Source organism: Aplidium turbinatum, chromosome 17 (genome assembly GCF_918807975.1).
Source record: "Aplidium turbinatum chromosome 17, kaAplTurb1.1, whole genome shotgun sequence".
Taxonomy (NCBI): Eukaryota; Metazoa; Chordata; class Ascidiacea; order Aplousobranchia; family Polyclinidae; genus Aplidium; species Aplidium turbinatum.
This window is the reverse complement of record NC_137488.1, coordinates 13,421,693-13,432,066: the sequence shown is the minus strand read 5'-3', so window position 1 is coordinate 13,432,066 and position 10,374 is coordinate 13,421,693.

The following is a 10,374-nucleotide window of genomic DNA, read 5'->3' as shown; positions in this document are numbered from 1 at the left end:
ATCATTATATCTACAACTGCAGGCCAGCTCCAATAGCCTAGTAGACAGATAGAAACTTGAACATGACTCGTTTTTGCTTCAAAACTGTGTGGTGTGAGACAACTAGACATGTGTTTTAAGTTCGGTTGTCCAGTGGGCTAAGGCTAACCGTTAACCACTGAGACTGATTGCTGAATTTAAAAGCATTGTGGCAACCAAGGAGATAAAATGTCTGCTAGGTGTCCTACTTACGATGAAAAGCACGGTTGAATGGCTTCAAAAACTGTTAGTTGCAGATTGTTTTTTGTTTTATTATTTATTTGCATCAGATCAATAGAATAGGTCCATTTTTATTACCAAACATGCGTAAAACAAAAAGAAAACAACACAAGTAATATTCATAATAACCCAGATAACAGATAGGCTAATGTTACTGCGAAGAATTGTTTACTAGTAGGCTACATTGCGAATGGCAGTATTGACGGCTCTGGTATTGAAATACGAAGATTCGACAAAAGCGTCGAAATCGCAAACAGCATTCATGTTCATGTAACATTTTTTTGAAGATTGACATCTACAAAATTGTAAAAGGATTTGCGAAGTAGCCTACTGCATCAAGGGTTAAGATATTTCGTTCAATTTGAATAGTGTGGGAACTAGCATACATAGGCCAGGTAAGCCATAACCCATATAATGCAACATACGAAACCACGAAAGGCATCGTTGTAAGCAACATGTTACGAAAACTACACTGTTTTAATCTTCAGTGGTATAAATATTAATTCTAATTCTTAAACATAAGTAGGGTAACGATAAAGAAGATTCTGATGTAAGTTTCCAAAACTAGCTAAGTTTATTTAGTCGTCACGTCGTTTCGGCATAAATCAAATAATAGTTCTATTGCTTGAAAAAAAAATACAATACTTTTAAATTTAGTCTACCGTAATTAAATAGCGTAGCCTATATGTCTAAATGGTTTTCAAAGAACTTGTACAATAATCCCTCTTAACCGTACCTGTTACTGGCATAGACCTTTTGGTCTCGCCCTCTGCTAATTCAGCAATTTCACATAGAAGTAGTGACGCTAGAAACCTGAGATTTCTTGACTTTTACTTTGTTTTCTTGCCCCAACTTTTAATCCCGATTATATTGGTATCGGATAATTGTAAAGTTTACAATAAACCTTTTGTCACAGCCAGTTATGAAATGCAAGAAACTTGCTGATATTCAATAGCTTGATTGACAGTTTACTATTAGCGTGAGGTTTCATTTTGTGTTTGTCACTCATAACGCGACGGCGCTAAAATTCCATTCTGTACCCAGGCAGCAAAATCCGTCATTTTTACATTGATTCAACGTCAATTTTGCTGTCTGGGTAGGGAGTCGGTAGTCTGACGCGATGTAAGTCATTCTTTGCTGGCAGACAATAATTAGGAAGATAGGCTAATTTGTTATTTGCGCAAATTGCTTTGTAGTGCAAAAAGCACAGAAACGGAAAAACAATATTGATGAAATTCTTTGTTTAATGCAAGAAGACTTTCAAAATAAAATTTGAACTGAGAAATTTGACCGAGAAATGGCGAAAATAGGTCAAAAACCGAGTCTTTATCACCTTTTCTACCAAAAATACACAATCACAAATATATTTTGCGAAATAAATTGATTGAAGTAGTAGATAAGGCTTTTGACCAACGGCATACTTTTTCCCGGTGTTATTTGGTATAAGCCGACAGGGTAATTAGCAATAAGAGAGACGTAGTCAGATGGTCTCGGCCAGTAACTTTTGCCGCCAAAAGGAAGCAGTAGCCTAACACAGTGGTTCCCAACTCGTTTTTAAGGCGACCCATTTAAAAAAAAAATTCAGTTCGGTAAAATCTTACGACCCAAGCAAATTGTCGTAATATTTTAAAAGCCATACAAGATTGTGTTGCAAACAAACAGCACTACAAAAGCAGTAACTCTTTCCGAAAATAATATGTTTATCAAATCACTAATGAGATAGCTGTGCTGGCTTGCTGTCAGTGAGTTTTTGAAATCGAGGCGTTATTTTGCTTAGGCATAGCCGCATGTCGGCTTTAACTTCCAGGCGGTTTCGTTGTTCAGTTTTCAATACACACATGGCGCTAAATCCAATCTTACAAAGCCAAGTTGTTGCAAATGGAATCTGTTTTTGAATCCCTAATTGTGAAACTGTGGGATACACTTTGTACATGGAAGCCCAAAAGTGGATGTTTGCAGAATCTTTGGGGTAACCTATTTGTCTTTGAAGGACGCGAAAGAAATACGGTTTGCTACTTCTGTCGTTATATCCATAAACTGTTCTGCAACATGGATGGAAAGTTGAGGCAGATCTTTTCCAACAAATGGATCAATTATTATCCAATCATTTTGGTTATTAAGTGTTAGAGATTCTCCATAGTAGTGCACAAACTTTTTGGCAAACTGTTCCAGGTGTCTAATTATATCGTTTGTTTAATATCAACTTCATTGCCACAGATATATTGCGTTAGCTGAGGAAATATATCGTACTCATCTCTGGTGACATAACTTTTCCAGAATATGAGTTTTTGGTGTTAAGCAGAAACTTTTGCAGCGCGATCAATCACCGTAAAACCGTTGCCTTGCATAGATAAATTTAGAGAATTCAGAGAGTCAAATATATCGGCAAGGTAAGCAACTTTTGCCTTGAAATCTTCTTGCAAAAACTTCTCGGCTAATCTCACACAGTTCTGTTGCCTCAAAAAGATAGCAATCTCCTCTAGCAAATTACAAACTCGCTTCAGGACACGACCTCGTGACAACTATCGCACTTCTGTGTGCAACAGCAATGCTTGATAATAATCAGAATCCACAAAGACGAAAACAAATGCCGATTTAGTGGACTTGTTTTGATGAAGTTAGATGAAGTTTACACACTTCACATCATTAAACACTTCGTGCAGCTCTTGAGACAGCTTTTTTTGCAGCAAAGGCCTCTCTGTGGAGAAAGTAATAAGTCCATACAGCACTTGGGGCTTTGTCTTTGATGCGTTTTACCACACCAGACTATGCGTGGTCCAACGTGTGGAAAACTTTGTCATAGTTTGTCCGACATAGCGTTCGTGACATATAGTGCACGTTACAATATATATCCCGTAACTTTGTCAAGTAAATTTATGTTTGAGACTGAAATTTTTGTTGGGTTTACATTTAATAATAATGCTCAAGTTGTCAACCTCCACGTGGTGAGCCCTGGATTCGACTAATGACAACAAACCGACAAGTAGCAAAGAGAAAGCAAAGCTTATCTGAAGCAAACAACATGCAAATGGATTTGCAGTCTCCGATTAATTCCGACCCCGATCAAGCGCCCTTATTAGGGCGGACATCAACGAATGTCGTAAGGGAAGGAATAACCTTGCTGCAGCTCAATGTGGAAGGCTTTTCAAGAGCCAAGTCTACAGTTTTAGAACATCAACCTGATAGTTTCCGCTCTGCCAGATGGGGTACCACATCTAACCCCGATTTGGCCTTTGTGAAGCTTGGCGGAATCCTCCCGCATCGCGCTGTACTGGAGAAATTCCCTCGGTCCCAACACCGACCCTCACTGATTGTCCCTTCTAACCCAATTCGACCAGTACCAACCAAATACATCCCAAGATGGAACTTCCGGAAAGCGGACTGGGAAAAGTACACCGACCTTGTAGAGCAGCAATGTAACCAGATTCCTGAAGCAAACACCGTAGGAGTGGACGCAGCATACGAAAAAATCTGTCAACACCTCATCAAGGCAGCCAAGCTATCCATCCCAAGGAGCTGCAGGAGAAATTTTATCCCAACCTGGGATAACGAATGTCAGCAAAAATATGATATTTTTATGTCATCCGAACCTGGCTTGGCAGCTGCGGCAGCCGCTACTGACTTAACAGACTGCATCAACAGGAAAAAAAGAGATAGATGGGAGGAATCCGTCGCTGGAATAGACTTCACCCACTCAAGTCGGAAAGCCTGGTCAACGCTCAACCGCCTCACAGGCAGGACCACGAAACCAAAGCCATGCCCTATAACGGCCAACTCCATAGCGAAACAACTTCTCGCAAATGGCCAATATCAAGGAGCTGATAAAGCGCATGCCAGAGAAGTGAAAAATGAAATCAACCAACTATGGAAGGTACCCAGCTCAAGCTGTTTCCTATCTACCTCTTTTAACATCTCTGAGTTAGACGCAGCCATCAAACACCTAAAAACTGGCAAATCACAAGGCCAAGACAAAATCCCACCAGAGCTAATTAAACATATTGGACCACTCGCAAGAGAGTGGCTGCGACAGTTCATGTCATTCTGCCTAAAGAAGTTGCTCCTCCCAAAGATCTGGAGGAAAGCTAACATCATAGCCATTAGAAAGCCCAACAAGCCAGCTGATAACCCTAAAAGTTACAGGCCCATTTCCCTGCTCTGTGTGCCATACAAGTTACTTGAGCGTCTCTTACTGAGCAGACTCGAACCACTCGTTGACCCAAAACTGCCAGAAGAACAAGCTGGATTCCGACGCGGCCGATGCACAACTGACCAGGTTGTCAAGCTTACTGATGACATCGAAAGTGGCTTTGAAGCCCGTGAGAAGGTGGGTGTTGTCCTAGTGGATCTTACAGCAGCCTATGACACTGTGTGGCACCGTGGTCTTACTATGAAACTATTACAACTCATTCCTGACCGACACATGGTTAAGTTTCTGGTAGAGACCATCTCGAACCGTACCTTCATACTGCATACCAACGAGGGAAAACCCAGCAGACCACGCCGCCTGAAAAATGGCGTCTCCCAAGGGTCAACACTATCGCCACTCCTATTTAATATCTATATAAGTGACCTCCCATGCACTACATCGCAACAGTATGGCTATGCGGATGATCTAGCTCTTCTATATGCTCACAGGAACTGGCATGAGGTGGAAAGAAAACTTGAAACTGACCTGAAACTGGTGGCTGACTATCTGGACAAGTGGAGGCTCAAACTGAATGCGTCGAAAACAACAATCTCTGCTTTCCATCTAAATAATCGGGAATCTCAGCGTCAACTGTCTGTCTCGCTAAAAGGAAATCCTTTACCATACACTGCAAACCCAACTTACCTTGGAGTAAAACTTGACCGGCAGTTGACCTACAGACCCCACATCGAGTCACTCCGTGCCAAGGTTACCTCGCGAAATAACCTCTTGAGAAGCCTAGCAGGAACAGGATGGGGAGCCCGAGCATCAACCTTGCGTACAAGTGCACTAGCCTTGGTCTACAGCTCAGCCGAATATGCCTCAGCTGTATGGAACCGCAGCAGACACACAAAAAAGATGGATGTGTGCATTAACGACACCTTGCGCATCATCACTGGCTGTCTCCGCCCCACACCTACTGCTTATCTGCCAACTTTGGCTGGCATTGCTCCTGCTCATGTCCGTAGGGAAGAAGCCTCTCACAAACTGGCTCTACATGCGAGACTCGATCCTCAACACCTTCTCTACAGTCACTCCCAAACAAATGGACCAGTCAGACCTCAACGCCTATCATCAAGGCGCCCATTCCATCGATATGCTACACAACTCGTGGATAAGAACTTCAGCTGCATGGAAACATGGACCCAAGAATGGAACGAGCTGCCACATATCCCTCCCCAGTTTTCAGTTATGCCAGCACTCTCCATCCCTCCTGGAGCAGACCTCTCAAGAAAGGCATGGGTCACATTGAACAGGATCAGATGTGACGTTGGCTGTACTGGAGCTAATTTGTTTAGGTGGGGGTTGCATAATTCGCCGATATGTGTCTGCGGAGCGGTAGAACAAACAATGCAACACATACTCCACGAATGTCCCATCTTACGACCCCCAAGTGGAATCACTGGTATTCGACAACTGCACCCAACTACCGTATCTTGGCTGCACGAGGAGGCATTGCCAATCTAAGCTACTACAAGTCAAACGAGAGAAGAAGAAGAAGAAGATTTAATAATAATAATAACAATAATAAAAGCAAAAATTGTTAAAACTTCTTGCACTACGATCATGCTATAAAGCTTTCCGATGTCTCGACATGAAACGCTTCATGACTTGTGTTTATATTTTCCAGTTTTGTGATCGATCTCTTCACGTTTTAATTTTTTTTTATTGTTATTGTTTTTCGCCCAAGATACAATATCCCTGAAAAACAAGCGACCCAAAAAAATTATCAGGCGACCCAACTTTGGGTCGCGACCCATGAGTTGGGAACCACTGGCCTAACAGATACGGTTAAAATATATCATTTGCTTATCTTTTTACCCATATAGCCCCGATAGCCCAGTTGGTTAGTGCGTGACTTCTGGAACGAAGAAGCTTCAAGATCAAGCTGCGCTGGTTCGACCCTCAGGGTGTGCGCTTGAGCAACGCACGTTAAGGACTGCTCTCCATTCAGCGGCATTTAATCGATGGAATAATTCCCCGGCAACAAGACTTCAACAATCGGAAACTTCACTCTGTCAATCTCGGTGACCGGGCCTGCGTCACTGATTCAAAGCCTCTACAAGTATGCGAAACTGCCAGGATTAAGCTCTTCAAGAAGCTTTCCAAGTCCGAGGATAAAGATTCAATCAATCATAGTCTTTAATTTTTTGTTGCCTTGTTTTTGGTATTCACTATATTGCAGTAGCCTTTTATATGTTATCCTACCTGCATTTAATTAGGCCATATTAGTCTACTCAATTTTGGTGTTGTTTTGTTAAAAGTTTGAGCAGCAGCAGACTTTGGTGACCTTTTTGTCTTTCCCTGCCTTCCTAGTCGTGCGAATTAGGCCTAGGCTACTTATGTTTATTGCTTTTTGTAAAATTTTGTTTTTTCGCCAACAAAACAAATATACGCATTTTAAAGACTGCTCTTCATTCAGCGGCTCCTAGTGGATGGGATAATTCACAGACAACGACACTTTAATATTTACAAACTTCACTCTAACAATCTCGGTAACTGAGCCTGCGTCAGTTGTTCAAAGCCTCCACAAGTAGGCTAGCCCATGTGGAAATGCCAAGATTAAGCTCTCAAAAAAATGTTCTCAGTCCGTGGAAGATTCAATCAATTAAACAAGGTGTTGAGACCTTGCCATACTTTAAACTGATTGTCCTGTTTTGGTATCAAGCACATTATAATGTCATTGTTTTGCCGCTTGTAGCCTACCTTTTTCTAGACATCGGCTATGCTTGGCATAGCCAATATTGCTTTTCAGTGATGGTTAGATGCAAAAATAATCTAAACTTAAAGTGAACATTTCAAAAATATAGCCTACCTGGAAAATTTATGAAAGTTTGAATTTTATAAAAAAAAATTTCAACTCAAGTTAAAAACATTTTGTGTAAATATTGGAGGATTTGTTAAATCAAACGATATGCTCTGACATTCATTTAATTGTTAAGTGATAGATTGATCCTAAGTTTGGTGGTTGTGCAAATTAAAGATAACGACTATTTTATGCATTAGGCCTATTTTAAAACTTTGGGTTTTGTTACCTTTTCCTTCTGTTGTTGTTGTCAAATTCGTGTGTTTACTTTGCTGTTTGTGTTTACATGTTCGCGCCAGAATCAAAAATAAAATTGACTAGGCTATAAATTGTTAAAAACAATTCTCCTTTTCTAAACTAACTTAGGGTATAGTTAAAATTCTGCCATCTTATAGCTAGTGACAAGCAAAATAAAATCAAGCGAGGCGAGGCAACAAGTTTCTCAAAACTGGACAAAAAGTGAATGTTTTTCTTGATGTTTTGGAGAGAACGTGATCAAGTGAGCACTTGCAGGGCAGAACTAGATCAAGTGAGCGCTTGTGGAGGAGAACTTGATCAAGTGCTACCTCCCTTGCATTCGCTATTGAATTCAGTAACAACACAGGTATAGGCTAGCCTATAGCATAATGACACAGCGCTCAAATAAATCATAACTTAGGCTACACAAGGAAAATAGTCAAACAGAAGTAGGCTACTGCATTTTACACAAAAAAACAAACAAAAAAAAAACAAAGGGAATTTGCAAACTGACCGTGACTTTATTCGAGCCAAGCAGGCATTGGCTATAGCAGTGGTTCCCAACCTTTTTGTTGTCACGGACCCCTTTAGACAAACTATTAATTCTGCGGACCCCTACCTAAATTTTGCCTGAAACTCAATTAACATACCATTGACTATTGTAATACAAATAATTATGCTACTCAACTACTGTATAGGCTACTGTGTCATATTGCATTGCCGCTATGACTCCTGCGGCAAATATCAGGTTAAACAGTTGCTCAAATAAGAAAATGAAAGGATTATTTAAGAAATGTCAGCAGTAGGCCTATTTGAATATTAAGGTGACCCAAAGTGCCATGCCGAAACTTTTTCAACGTAAGCAAATTTAATGAGATGGTTGTTGTTGCATTTCCTGAACTAAACGACTGAACTGCGATTGAGTTTTTGACAATGCAACACGCATGTCATCTTCAACGTCCACTGTCCAGGCGATTTCTATGTTGTTTTTATTGTAACAAGAGCTGAGAATCCTGCCTCGCAAAGGTTAAATAGTTATGAATGGTAACAAAACAATAATCGCTTGCTTTGCTACGAATGGGTAGGTTTGCAGTTGTGAGCACCAAAATTCTTCCACAGTTTTTGAATGAAACTCAATGCGTAATAACTCTTTTGATCTCAAGTCAAATCAATTAGGTCATCTTTACTGAGATCGTCATCGCTAATGTTGTTCAAGTCAAAAAGAAAAGGATTTCGAATCCATGTTTCAATTTCGTTCGGCAGGTGTTCTAAATTAAAATAACGTTGAAATGAGATTTGCAGGGTTTCAAGTGTGCGCAAAATTTTTCTCTCATGGAGATCAAAAGAGTAGCCTACATTCTCTTTGAGTTTCATTTATCACGATAAGATCTTCTAACATTGGAAAGTTAGTGTAATTACCTGCTTCCAATCTGCGTTTCCAAACCGGCAACTTGGCTAAAAACGCTTTCAGTTTTTCAGCTGCATCAATTATTGTCACACCTGGTCCTTCAATGCCACGATTAACATTGTTAATATGACCGAAAATATCGGCTAAGTAGGCCATGCGTATAGAAAACTTTTACTTTCGAACAATTTTAAAAGGGGACTTCCTTTTGCTTTCAAAAGGGGACTTCCTTTTGCTTTCAAAAGAGTTGATACCTTATTTTTTAGCTGTTGCAGTCGTTTTAAAACTTCTCTAGATAACCAACGTACCGATACAAAAGTACTCCGTAATCTGACCCTACTTCGTGACAGAGCGCTTTAAAAGTAAGGTGGTTTACAGGTCTGCTTTTGATGAAATTAACGATTTCACGCAATTTGTCAGAATTTCTTTGAGACTTGCTAGTAAAGTTTTTGCTGCTAAGGCGTACATGTGCAATAAGCAATGGGTAACAACCACGCGAGGAGCTTTGTTTTTAACTAAAGCAGCAAATCCGGATTTGTTCCCGAGCATAGCTGGTGCTTCATCCGTGCATATAGAACAAAGTTTTTTTTTCTCCAAAATTCATCAAGGTAATCACGGACCCCCAAATGCTTTCTCATGGACCCCCAAGGGGTCCGCGAACCCCAGGTTGGGAACCACTGGGCTATAGGCAGGGATGGAGGAACCATTTTAAAAGTAGGTGGGCCCAAAGGCGTAGCAGTTAAAGTTAATCAAACTTCTGCGGGGCTTCGCCCTCCAGACCCCCCATGAAATTGCTGCATTCCTAATACTTCAAATCGCTTATACATTGTGTTTTCATGATTGCCTTTTATGCCAACCAGCGAAAAATTTCCATTTTTGGGTCAGATTTGGCCAAATAAATTACAAAATTGTTAAATCGCTCTATAGCGCTGTACAAAATATGGCGATGTAAACACAAATAAAAAGGCAATATACACACACAGTTATAATACCAACCTGGGAGAAATAATCTGCAGCATTACACAGTAGGCCGACGTGCATGCACTGCATAGTATGTAATGATATCATTGTTTTAACCTTGGAGAACAATTAGATTGATTTATAGATTACCACACGCAACCACACCCACACGTGCTTCCCATCAACAGTGGGCTCAACAGAAAAGTTTGAAGATTAGATGTCATCATTGACCTATCAAAGATAACACAGGCAAACAAAAATTTTTTTTTAAAGGCACGGCATGTGAGAGTCATTTTAGGGTATTTCGAGGCCCCTGATTCCGAAAATGCACTTTTTTTTCGAATTGGCTCTAGTTTTTAAGATTGCCTACAGCAAAAACATTTTTTTTGCAATTTTGAGCCTCTATAGATTTAACATCGTGTCGTTTTTGCTGCTTGTGTTTTAATTTACATCGTGTTTTAATTTTGATTCTTGCTGCTTTACTCTATTCATTTTATCAGTATGTTTTTGTGTTGTGCCATC